Raw genomic sequence first — 12,927 nt, forward strand, 5'->3', positions numbered from 1 at the left:
AGTCTGCTCCTACTCACAACACCCAAGAAATAGAATCAAATTAAGCATTCATTTATGGGTGAGTGGATAGAGAAGAAGATCATTTCAAGTGCTGAATATAATGGAACCTAAGTCTATATGAATCTGAAGTTCTCTATGCTAAGGGAATTAAGAAAAACAGACAAATATTGTGTGACCTCACTTGTATATGGAGTTGTTTTTAAATAAAGGTGTGATTCAGAGGCTGAGAATTTGGCCAGAATGGAAAAAGGCAGGGTGAAGCAGAAACAGAAAATCTGCCCCTAGTGTTAGAAAGCAGCTGAAATGTGGCAGCTGATGCCTTCTCATTCTTGGAGAAGACTGGTAAAGCAGAAACGTTGGAGAATGTAATTAGTCTGGTGTCTAGGATTTACAGGGAAAATTTTTGAATGTAGAGATTTCATTCAATGATACAACCAGTTGCTTCTGGAGTTCTGAGAGCAAATGACTCTGCTGAGATGGTGGCTCATGCCCAGGAGACAGGAGTCGGAGGCAGGAGGATCACCAAATGTTCAACATCAGTCTGAACTACATACCACGTTCAAGGCCAGCTGAACTTACATAGTAAGTCTCAGTCTGGACTGCTCTACAGAATGAGACCTTGTCACCAAGTCCCTCCACCTATAAAAGGAGATAAGAGTTACTTGTCTACAGCTAGGCATAGTGGCTCAGATCTGTGAGCCCAGGTCTCGGGAGAAGCCTGAATACAGAGAATTCCAGGCTTGCCTGGCCTACGGAGGAAGACCTTGCTTCAGTCTCCCACTGTCAGGGGGTGGTGGCTAAGTGCTTGAATGGTTGGCTAGCATGCGTACTCTAACATTGCTTCCTTTCCTGAGATTCATGGCCCCCTTGATGCTGCCTGAAGCTCAGGCTTTCCTCTGATGCTGCTTCCAGGCTGGGATTTGGGCCTCTCTGCCATGCGTATTCTAAGGCTAGAACAAGAGCAAAGGAACCTAAATATCAACAGATAGGCCTTTCCTCCCTACTCACTCCATTATTTAATTAAAGAGTATTTATGAGGGTGCTGAGTTAACTGATTAGAATTAAAGTAAAGCCCCAAGTAAGATTTAGGGCTAGCTGCCCAGAGCCTGTTAATCATGTTCTTCTTTCTAAGTGCAAGGCTACAAGGTGAGAGGCTTGGGCAGGTAAAGTAGAAAAGAAGTGAATTTCAATCAGAGTGAATCATAGATCTTATTAAAATTGGAGCAATAATTCACTGAATAGAGTAAGGCCTATTGGGAGAGATGTGCATGGATTCTTTAACTAGTTAGTACAAGGAGAACCCAGTGGTCCCCAGCTTGATTGCAGCAGAAAGAATCTGAAATGGACAGAGTACAAATGCTACACGAAGAAAGCCAGGCATGGTGCTACACACCTGCACTCCCAACACTTAGGAGATAGATGCAGGAGAATCAGGGGTTCAAGGCCAGCCTTAGCTACACTGCAAATCTGAGGCCAACCTAGGATATATGAGATCCTTTAAAAAAAACACACAAACATTATCAATATTTGCATAATTCTGGGTTAGGATCCAATCGTCTACCTATACTTTTTCTCCTAACTTTTTCTTTCCTTCAGACTGGAGAGATAACTCAGCAATTGAGCTACCAAGTTGTTTCTCAAGGTAGGAGCATTGGCTACTTACCTTGTCCTGCTTGGCTGAGACTTGACCTGACTGAGGACATGGAAGAGTTGACAGAAGAAACAAGAAAAGCTGGGATCTGGTGGGCCATAACACGCTGGGATGGAGCTGCACCAACTATGCAGCAACCTAGAACGTCAGCATGCTTACTGTGTGCAGCTCAGGGAGAGGAGTTAGCTACTCTAGGTTTCTCTGGGCAGCAGTCTTCAGGCTGTAAATGTCATGGAAGGGGTAGAATTTCATACTTCTATAATGAAACATGATTATATATACTCCCTATTTCCCCCAACTTCCCACATATGCCCCCAACACTCCTACAATGAACTTCATGTCTACACACACACACACACTAAATCCAGTTAGTGCTGCCTATGTATGCATGAGTGTGAGAGCATCCACTGTAGCACGGGAACCCTATCAATGGCCTCACTTGTCCCTGTACACATGTGACCATGTGACATAAACACTTAGACACACACACACACACACTTTTTAAAAATCTTTTAAAAAATGAGTAACTTTCCTTCCTTAATTTGTTTCCATCAGATATTTTGGTTACAGGGGTATAGAGGTAACTACCACAGAACATTAATCAAAGTTTACTGGGGGAAATACCTCTGTGACAGGAAATGACAAGGGTGTTGTAAGGAAGCAGAGCTGTTTGCCCCCAAGTGAAGGGAATCAGGTAGAAAAACCGAAGAAACAACCCAGACTGTTGTGCAGTGAGGGAGGGACAGCTGTTGGGAAGCCTCCAGCCAGTGTCAAAGAAGCTGTAAGAACAGCTGGACCTACCACCTTCATGCTGAGCTATTGTTGAGAGAAACTTGTAGGAAGCCTGGCCTTGGCACACACGTGGCCATGAATTTCAGCGACATTAATTGATCAATTTGACTGGCTTTTCCGGGGCTGCCATAGTTGGACAGAATCTCTGTGGTAAGGTTTCACTGGCATGGTGTCTTATGAACATAAGACATAAACAAATGTCTGTTCACCCCAGATAGTGAGCTGACAACAGGCCAAAGTATGGATACAATCAGCATCCAACTTGGGCAGCCAGTGAGTTTTACTGGGGTTATTTATAGGAACAGAAGCGACTCAAAGACAGCTGCATCACCAAAATCCACCCCCACCCCAGTGTGGATGAAAACTCACAAAAGCCAGAAGCTAGAAGATCACTGCACAGCCTGCAGCCAACTCAACAGGAGGGACAGTGTCCTTTCCTGGTGGCTCTGTGGTTCTAACCTTTGTCTCTCTGTAGACCTTAGTGTTTATGTATGGTTTCAGAGGGAGGAGCTTAGTGAATATGGTCAGTTTCAGGGACTTCCTGAAATCATTGAATTATTTACTTCTTGAGCTTAATGAGTTTCCCTGAAGGATGGTTCACCTCCCCTTTAACATTCTGTGTCTTAAACTTCCCTCCAATGAGGAGGGTTTTAATCTCAGAGGACACTGCTATCCAACACACGGACACTTGTCTACTCCCTGTACACAACCACTTTTTCATATGGGCAGTTCTGCCTCCTAGGGGGCATTTTGGAAATGTCTGTGCTCAGAGATTTCACTATGACTGCCATAAAAAAACTATTTGAGAGTTTTGAGTCTTCTTGACTGATTTTCAAGAACTAGAATGCAAGAGACACAAGAGTAGAAATGGAGATCTGACAGGAAGCTACTGTGATTATCAAAGGGAAAGGAGCTTGGGGTCATGGAGATAGAAGATGGTAACACACTGTCACCTCTGGGTGTATTTGTAAGATAGAGCCATCAGAACTTGCTAAAAGATTGGGTATAGAATGGGAGAGGAAGTCTACGATAGGGGTGACTGATTGGGCCCTTAGAGAGAGGGGAATGATATGCAGTGGATTCAGGGAGGTTAAGTAGCACGGGGATTTTTGGAGGGTGGAAGGAGAGAATAGAAATTGAGCTATGAATGTATTAGTTCTGAAATGCCTATATGGTCATCTGGAGATAATGAACTAGCATTTGAGAACTTTATAGAGGAAAGAAGGAGGTCTTTCCTGGAGTCTCATTTAACTGTTTCACAAAGTAGGATTCTGTGCCATGTTGGGTCCCTCTGTGATGCAGAACTGTTGCTACAGCAAGAGGAAGAGGTGGCGTCTCACACTAGCAATGAAACACATTTCTCAGCCAAAGACATGGTCACGATGAGGTTGAAGAAGGGCTGTTCTATCAGGTGTTTGGGAAAGGAGGACCAGAAACATGGGTAAATAACAATAACACTAGTATCGACTGGATATGGATGGAGCTGGGTGGTAGAGAACCATGGGCACCTACTGGATATGGAACTGGATGATAGAGAAGAAAATCACTAGCACACAGGAGTTAAAGCTGTGGGACTGACAGAAGTGACCAGCAAGTATAGAGACAATAGGAAGTTCAAGGACAGAGCGCTAGGGAACTTCACTATCTAAAGTTCATCAATTCAGTTGACGTGACAAGCTTAAAATAATCATTCCGTTCCCTTTGGTTACACAAATGATCATAAGTCTAGGATGAAGTAATAAGCCAAAAATGTCTATAAGCTATGTAAGTACATTGTAATATTTGTGTTACTCATGGATCTCTCTCTGTGTTGTGTGGTCCTATACACATGTATATGTGTAGGTATGTGCTTTTGTACGTATGTGCAGAAGCCAGAGAAGGGGTACTGGGCAGTCTCTATCATTCTCCATCTTATTCCTTTGAGGCAGGATCTCTCTTTTAATCCAGAGCTCATTTTTTTTTTTTTTTTTTGTCTTTGATTTTGTTTTGCTAATCTGGCTGCTGGCCCCTTCTGTCTTTGCTCCCCACAGCACTAGGGATACAGGTTTGTGAAAGACCATTGCTTCTTTGTCATATGGATACTGAGATCTGAACCCAGGTCGGAATAGTTTCTCAGCAAGCACTCTTAACTGTTGAGCCATTTTTCCCTGCCCCTAATCGGTTTTTGTTGTTGTTGTTTTTTTTTTTTTTTTTGGTTGTTGTTTTTTTTTGTTTTTGTTTTTTAATGAGGCTTTGAATATGATGATTACCTGGTTTACTTATGAAATTTGTAAATCAGCTTTCCTAGATTCATAAGGTTTCATTCATTAGATTTATAACTCTGCTTTTGATGTTTGAAGTTCTTACAGATAATTCAGTTATGTTAAATTTGTGCCTGTGGTTTGAAGTCTCTAAAAGAATTTAATCAAGCTTATAAACGGGTTGAATATTTTAGGGACAAAATCTACCAAATGTCTAAGCTTATTTAGTATAAATTACTAAAATTAAAGTGGAAATATTTTTATGTTATCACAAGACATTACTAGGTCTATAAATAAATCAACTCTCTAAGTTGAACTTAAAGGCTTTTACAAACACTAATAGTGTCAAGTCTTCTTTTCCATGGAGTACTCTCAGCTGGTCAGAGGCTTGCCCGTGCCGCTCTCTACCATGACTGTCAGGAGAGCAACCTGTCAAACCTATGGGGATGCAAGGCCCCTTGGGCACCTGCTATTCTACCTCTAGAACCAGCTCTGAAGTGCTGCTCCACGTCTCTTTGTTGTTGGCCTCTGTTCTGATGGGCTTGACAGCTGGAGGTCTTTTTCTGATGGACTGAGACTGACTGAATTAAGCACTTTGCATATTATTGGCTATTTGAGATCATGGTATTGTTCCATGCTGTGTCCTTTCGCTTCAAATCACCATTCATTTGAGGCGGCTATTATCCTTGTCAGAGAGGCCTCCTTTGGACAGCTTTCCCAGTAGCTCTAGGTCTGTTCATGTTAAAAAACTTCTGAGTCCCCCATACTTCTGGGAATAGATGAGTCAGCAGTGAGTCCCTTTGCTGGGACCATCCATCCTCCAGTTCTGGGCAATTGGCAAAGCTGTTGGGAGCATTCTTGACACTATTGTATGATTTGGGGTGATTGGGCAGTGTAGCAGAATTGTACAATGGCTTCCTGTCCCACCCTCTATATGGATACTATGGTGACTTGTTTAGCTAAGGGTGTGGTAGTTTATTGGCCAGTGGTGCTGTGGCATGGCTGGTTTATGAATGATGCAGCAGTGTATGGAGCGAGGAGGGAGATGTGTGTGCCCTTCTGTGTCACACCTGTGCTCTGTGATCTTCAGAGATTTAATCATTGGGTGCCTTGTTTTATCTACAAAAATATAGCTAACAGCTTCCTGGTATTGATGAGGGTCAAATGAGGCAGGAACACAAACTCATTACCACACCTTTTCTTCTTTTGAACCAAGGTTTTGCTGTGGTCTGACTGGGTAGCTACATGGTCCAAGGTCGCTTCAGACGATGGTCCTTGAACATGGTAAAATGCTTAGTAAGTATTAAATAATTACATGCTTTTATTATTGTTTTCTCTCACCCATTTAAGTTATTTCAAATTGGTTAGTATGCCAGAATAAATGGGGTGGGGAGACCCATATCCTTATTCTATTCAATGAAACATAATTTGAATTGTGCTTCATAGTTCATTTGAATAAGGCAAGGAAGAATCCAAACAAGCCTTACTGTGTAATGGGGGAAATTTTCAGATCTAATTCCTTGTTTTCTTTTTCTAAGTCTTTGTGTTTTAGCTGAGTCTTCCTGAACTCTCGCTGCCTTGATGAATTCTGGTGATGAGTCACCAGGCACAGGCAGGCACTTGCAGAACACAGGAACTCAAACTCCGAGCTTCACCATGGAAGGTCATTGCTATTCATCAGGAAGAGGTCTGGGCACTTAGCCCTGCTGGTATCTGACCTTGGTCCTTGGCAAGTATCTTCTGTGAGTTTGGCATGTGGCAGAAGTAGGCAAGTTCTCTTCATTCTACTCTATCCTACTTCCTCCTCCCACACCCATAGCTGGCATGAAGGTCACAAGTCTCTCTTGTGCATGTTTAAATTTCCTAAGTCATGCTGACTCGGATACTTTTATGAACTAGAACCACATATTTGGGTGTATTCATGCATGTATACAACATAATGATGGATGGTTTTTGGGCCACACTCAGCCCCCAGATCCTTATCTGGACCTGAAAAGCACAGGGAAATCATTTGGCAATATGTAAAGAGCAATCCATCTGCCTAGGAGGCAAAGTCAGTATCAATAGTGTGGAGTCATGATGATAATGTATACCCTTAAGCTAATATGCTAAGAATGGCCTTTGGTCCTACAGTTCCCTCTTTAAACCTATCACTCCTGGCTCATCATGACTCAAACAGCAGACCTATCCCAAAGGAGGGGATACAAAAATGCAAAACCAATCAGTCCTCAAAGCATCAAAAATAGAAAGTCTGAGAAATTGTCCTAGCAGGGAGGGGGGGCGCTAAGGAATTGTATCGAGCAAATATAGAGAAGGATCCCAAACTGGACCCTGGAGAGCACTTAGTATAATCAAAGGGTGTGCAATAAGGCATGGGATATAGTTGCTGCTGGCTCATTAGCTGTGAAAAAGAGACCATACCAATCTGAGATGCTGATGACAGGGGAAGTGAATGTGAGAATGTGGGAATGCTCTGTATTGTTTTGGCAAACTTTAAATGAATCCAAAAGCATCCTAAAGAAATTATTGTTTTAAAATCTCTGTGCAGGCTCTTTCTCTCGGACCAGGAGGCCTCAGTGGTGAGAAGTGCAGCTATGGCCAAGATTAAGGCTCAGGACCTGCATAGCAAGAAGGAGTAGCTGCTAAAACAACTAGACCATCTGAAGGTGGAGCTGTCCCAACTTCGCATCACCAAGGTGAGGGGCGGGGCCGCGTCCAAACTCTCTAAGATAAGAGTCGTCCGCAAATCCATTGCCCATGTGCTCATCGTAATTAACCAGACTCAAAAAGAAAACCTCAGGAAATTCTACAAGGGTAAGAAGTACAAGCCTCTGAACCTTTGACCCAAGAAGACTAGAACCATGCGCCGCGGCTCACCAAGCATGAGGAGAAGCTGAAGACAAAGAAGCAGCAGAGGAGAGGCTGTACCGGCTTCGCAAATATGTGGTCAAGGCCTGATGCGAAGGCTTATAATAAAGCACAAGGCTGGCTGGAAAAAAAAAAAAAAAAAAAAAACTCTATGCAGGAGAAATTGACAGTGCAGCACCTTGGCCTGTTGGCTGTGGTTGTCACTGGGAACTGGAAGGAGGTGAGGGTTGAGGGCTTGGCCTATCAAGCCCCTAATGGGTGTGGGACAGAGAAGCAGAGACAGGAGTGGAAAGTCAGGCAGGCTCTGCCCTGCAGGGAGGATTGGACATGCTTCTACTACAAATGGCTTCCTTTCAATGCACATGACCCACTTCCATAATCTGATTCTTTATGAATTATAAACAACACATGTGATATGGATGTAATAATGGACCCCTGTAGTTCCAGAACTTGCAATGTGGAGGCAAGGGGATCAGGAGTTCAAGGCTACCCTGGGTCATGTGACACTGTCTTTAAACAGAGTAAACTAACCAAAAAGTAACTTCAAGGTTGTTAGCTACTTTTTTAGAGTAAATATTTTAACTTAATTTTAGAGTAAAAATTATGTATATCAGTTTTGAACTTATTGCTTCCTACTTAGACTGCTAATTCTCACTTCCAAATTCCCAGTGAATAAATAGACACACAGTACACACCTACTGGATAACTCTTCCCAAAATGTGACCCAGACTGGCTTCAAACTCATGATTCTCTTGCCTACGCCTCTGAATGTGGCCTCTGAGCTTGCTGGGCCATCGTACCAAGTTTCATAATATTTAGTTTAGTTTTGTTTTAAGCAATACAGAATCTGACCTAAAAGAGCTGCTTAGAAAGGTGTGTGTGTGTGTGTGTGTGTGTGTGTGTGTGTTGTGTCACTGAGATTGAACATAGGGACTCATACATACTAGACAAATTGCTCTACCACTGAGTTTTCCCCAGCCCAGAAAAGAGTCTTTCTCTTAGTACAGACATTCCACAATCCCAGCCTTTACTCTTTTTATCAGTGCTGCTCCACATCCTGAGTGAGATCAGTTCTCTTTGCCTGCATTAAGTTCTAAATGATTTCATTTATTAACTAATTAACTTATTTTTATGTGTATGTGTGTTTTACCTGCATGTATGTGTACCACATGAGTGTAATGCTTGAAGAGGCCAGAAGAGGGCATCAGATCCCATGGAACTGGAATTACATAAGGTTGTGAGTCCATGTGGGTGCTGGGAATTGAACACAAGTCTTCTGCAGCCAGGACTCTTTACCATCTCAGCCACTAAATTATTTCATTTTTAAATGTAAAGATAGGGCCTGTTACTTACAAAAATACTACAAGCTTGTTATAAAGATATAAAAGGCATTGTCAATCTTTTTATTTTAGCTTGCGCAGGTCCATTCTCACAGAAAACAATGACCTTATTTATTTTCTTACATTTTGTTAATTCATGTGTATATGTACAATAAATAAAAGATACACATAAAGATCATGAGTTGTGAACATAATATCCCTTCTCTCCCTGTCTCTCCTAAAATCCGGGCCTTTGTGCATGCATTGTACCACTGAGCCATAATTCCAGCTCTACCCATGATGTTTGAAAGCACACATTGTTAGAAATTACTCTTTGTGTATCACAGCTTGGCTTACAAAAAGGCAAATGAGGCAATTCTGGCCAATAATAGACTTAAAAATAAGTCCACTGGTAACTTCTGGGAGATCCCCTTCATTACACAAAGGAAAAAGTAGTTGCTGGTTCTCAACTGGATGCTGCTTTGTCTGAACTGAATCATGCCTGTATGGAAACCCTAGCTGACTTGTTGAATACAGTCTTCTTTTAAGGACATGATTGGAGGTGGTTTGTTCAGTCAATAAATGTGTGTGTGTGTGTGTGTGTGTGTGTGTGTGTATGTATGCACGCGCGCGTGCACGCACACACATGTGTGTTGTTTTTGAAAAGTGATCCTGTCTCTAGGAGCTCTCACCAAGTCTCAGACTGTAACCTCTCCTCAGCATGCCTGGAGAATGAATGCCTTTCCTAATTACTGAAGATCCTGCTTTATTTTTTATAGCCCTCTGGTGCTGGGATTAAAGGTATATGGTCTGTTACTCTTTTATACTGGGTGGCCTTGAACTCATAGAGATCTGTCTACCTCTTAATCCTGAGTTCTAAGATTAAAGGTGTATACCACTACCTCCTAGCTTCTGGCTGCTGGAATTAAAGGTGTGTGCCTGGCTTCTATGACTTGAGGCTGACTTTGCTTTCTGAATTCTCAGGCAAACTTTAATAAACCACAAATAATATTACTACAGCAAATAATAGTAAGAACAAAGGACAGAGACTTACCTTTGCAGCCTCGTTGGGAAGGGGAAAAATAAAGAGGCCCAGTGACCCCCACCATGTTCTGTGGGGATGCTCCTGGGATTGACCTAACCGGGGTGGTTATCGAAAGAAGAAATGACAGACACACAGATACAGAAACATGGAATCAGGTGGTCTGGGCTCCCAGATGGAGAAGCCACAGCACCCCCAGAAGCTCACATTTTATTATATACAGTTGGACAAGGATATGGGGGGCGATTGCATATAACTGATCAAGGAGGGGGTTATTAATGCGGTTAAGCATGGAGGCTAATCTTTCCAGGGCAGTGGTTCTCAACCTGAGGGTCCAGAGGGTGGAGGCGGGTAGGGATTGAATGACTCTTTTACAGGGGTTGCCTAAGACCATCAGAAAACACAGTTATGTTATAATTTATAACAGCAGGAAAATTACAGTTATGAAGTAGCAACAAGAATAATTTTATGGCTGGTGGTCACCACTTGAGGAGCTGTGGCCGTGGAGAACCTCTGCTCTAGGGGTGTCTCTACAGGGGAGCAGTCTTCAGGCTGTACATATGGGTGGGAGAGGACTACACTGTCAATATTCACACTCAGACCAGAGGAAGGCTTTGCCTCAGCCTCACCAGGGAAAGCTTTGCCACTCTCGTGGGTCTGAGGTATTGGGGTCCTTGACATGGCCGACCCATATAAAGCAATACACATTCCCTTGAGACTTCATTCACTCCCTACACACCCCGAAGTCCATATTTGGGACACTGACATAGGGTTTAAGTTTAAACAGAGGGTAAGGCTAACAAGATGGCTCAAGCCTGAGGACCTGAGTTCAATCCCCAGAACCCACTGTGGAAGGAGAGAACAGACACCTCAAAGTTGTGCTCTGTTGAACAGCAGGCAAGCATGTACATTTGTGCACAGGCACGCACACACATACACACACAAACACACACTACACACAAATACATAGGACATACAATGATGAGTGAAGGGACAAGGGAGGGATGAAGGGAAGGGGGGACGAAGGGATGAAGGGAAAGGGTAGCAAGGTGGTTGAACTACGAACACAGGCTATATCCTGTTAAATAAAGTGTGAGAGGCATGAATAACTGAGTAGTGAGGTCAGCGATGGGCTCCTGCCCATCGCTGACCTCTTATGGCTCATCTCTGGTCTCTCAGACAGGGTGGTATGAGAAGTTGTCAGCATTGTATGACATCTCTGGTTCCTTCTCTGGTTGCCACCAGGCTTCAGCCTTTCCTTACCCCAGAACGAGGGAGTTTCCAAAGTCTGCTAGCATAAGCATCTTGTTTAAAATATTTCTCCTGTCAGATCAGTCATATAACTCTTTTATCTCCAGAAACCCTACATCACAGGCACTTCTGCAATTTCGGTCATGTAATACATCTTGCATATCTTTCCATATTGATATATAAGTGCTTACATTTTACTCATTTACAGTAATAATCCATTTGGATGAGTCACCTCACCAGTAGGGATGGTAAACAAAAACAATGGCAGGGCCTGATGCTATCCTGTCTTGAGAATTCCCCAGCCACATGGATTAGCCTGTTATTTTTTAATTTAAACTCATACATGTACTCAAGACATAAATAAGCAGGATGAAGCCAGATAACTTTGCCAGAATATATTGTAGAGGCCCATCGCCAAATTCCCGATAGTCTTTGTCCTCTGAAATCTCATGAGCCGTTGTTCATGTCTCTCTAGGCATTCTGGTCTTCTAGACTCCCACTAGAATAGTACATTAAACACTGCATGCAGCCCAAATTTCCAAACTCATCCATACAACCACATGGTCAGGTTTGTCATCGCGATGGCCCCACTTCTTGTACCAATTTTTTGGTATTAGTTACTTGCATCATTGCAATGACAAAATGTCAGACAAAGGTAACTAATAGGTAACTAATAAACACACACAGTAAGTTTCTTCAGTGATGCAGTAAGCCAAATCAAGCGAAGCTGAGAAAGGGTAACAACAGATATATTGAGCAAAACAACTCCCAGATGGATCCACCGGTGTCAGAGAACCAGACCATTGAAGTCGAGGAGCTCCGGAGCTGAGGCAGGGAGGGTTCATAGACTGCAGGCAACGGGTGATATCGTGTCTGCCACAAGCTCGGTTTGTGCCCAAGTGTGGTCAGAAGCTGAGTGCTGAGGCAGGGACTTGGGTGGCTGGCTGCTGTCGGCATCAGGGGAGGAAATTGCAATCTTTGCATTAGTTTCCAAGAATGAAATGGAACTGAGCTTTTTGGAGACTTTCTTTTGTTCAGAGACTGGGGAGGGGGCAGAGACAGAGACTGACAGACACACAGAGACAGAGAGGACAGAGGAGGAGGAATGGGGCTTCCAGGACCATGCAGGAGCCAGCCAGAGGCTCCAATTTAACAGTAACTTAAGAAAAAATGTTTATTTTTAGTTCACAGTTTGAGAGTTTGAGAGTACGCCATCACTGGCAGGGAAGGCATGGTACAGGATGTGAGGTCTCTGGTTATTCTGCATTCACTGTCAGGAAGTATGGAGGGATGAAGACTGGTCCTCGCCTCACATTCCAGTTTATCCAGTCCAGGGCCCCCAGGACAGTGCCACTCACCTTCAGACTGGACCTTGGCTCTCAGTCAAACCTCTCTGAAACACCTTCAGGATTAGGCTAAGAGGAGCCCGACTGATCCTAAACCTAGTCAAGTCGTTAATGCCGCTAGCCATCCCACCAGGTCTTTGTTAATGGTAACAGGATGTTAACAGTCTCTCCTAGAAGGGGTTAGCAGAGGTTCTAGTACTGCTTTCTCCCACTCCAGCAAGGGCTGTCGGTGGGAGGAGCTAAGGTGGCGAAAGGTTGACTAGGGGGTGAGGACTTGTAAGTGGTCCAGCTGCCCAGCACTGGTCCTCGGGACCATCTGCCCCCACCTTCTTATCTGGGCTGCATATGCAGTGGCGATCCCACTGTGAGAGGAGGGCAGAGGACACTGATGCTTCAAGGAGCCCGAGGCCCCGTGCTC

The 12,927-nt window shown here is 43.5% G+C and overlaps 1 pseudogene; it reads left to right on the top strand.

Annotated features, from left to right (window-relative positions):
• Positions 1-7,277: 7,277 nt before the first annotated feature.
• Positions 7,278-7,683, top strand: LOC127233916 (60S ribosomal protein L35-like; annotated as a pseudogene).
• The last annotated feature ends 5,244 nt before the right edge of the window (positions 7,684-12,927 follow it).

The sequence above is a fragment of the Phodopus roborovskii genome, unplaced genomic scaffold, assembly GCF_943737965.1.
Source record: "Phodopus roborovskii unplaced genomic scaffold, PHOROB, whole genome shotgun sequence".
Classification (NCBI taxonomy): Eukaryota; Metazoa; Chordata; class Mammalia; order Rodentia; family Cricetidae; genus Phodopus; species Phodopus roborovskii.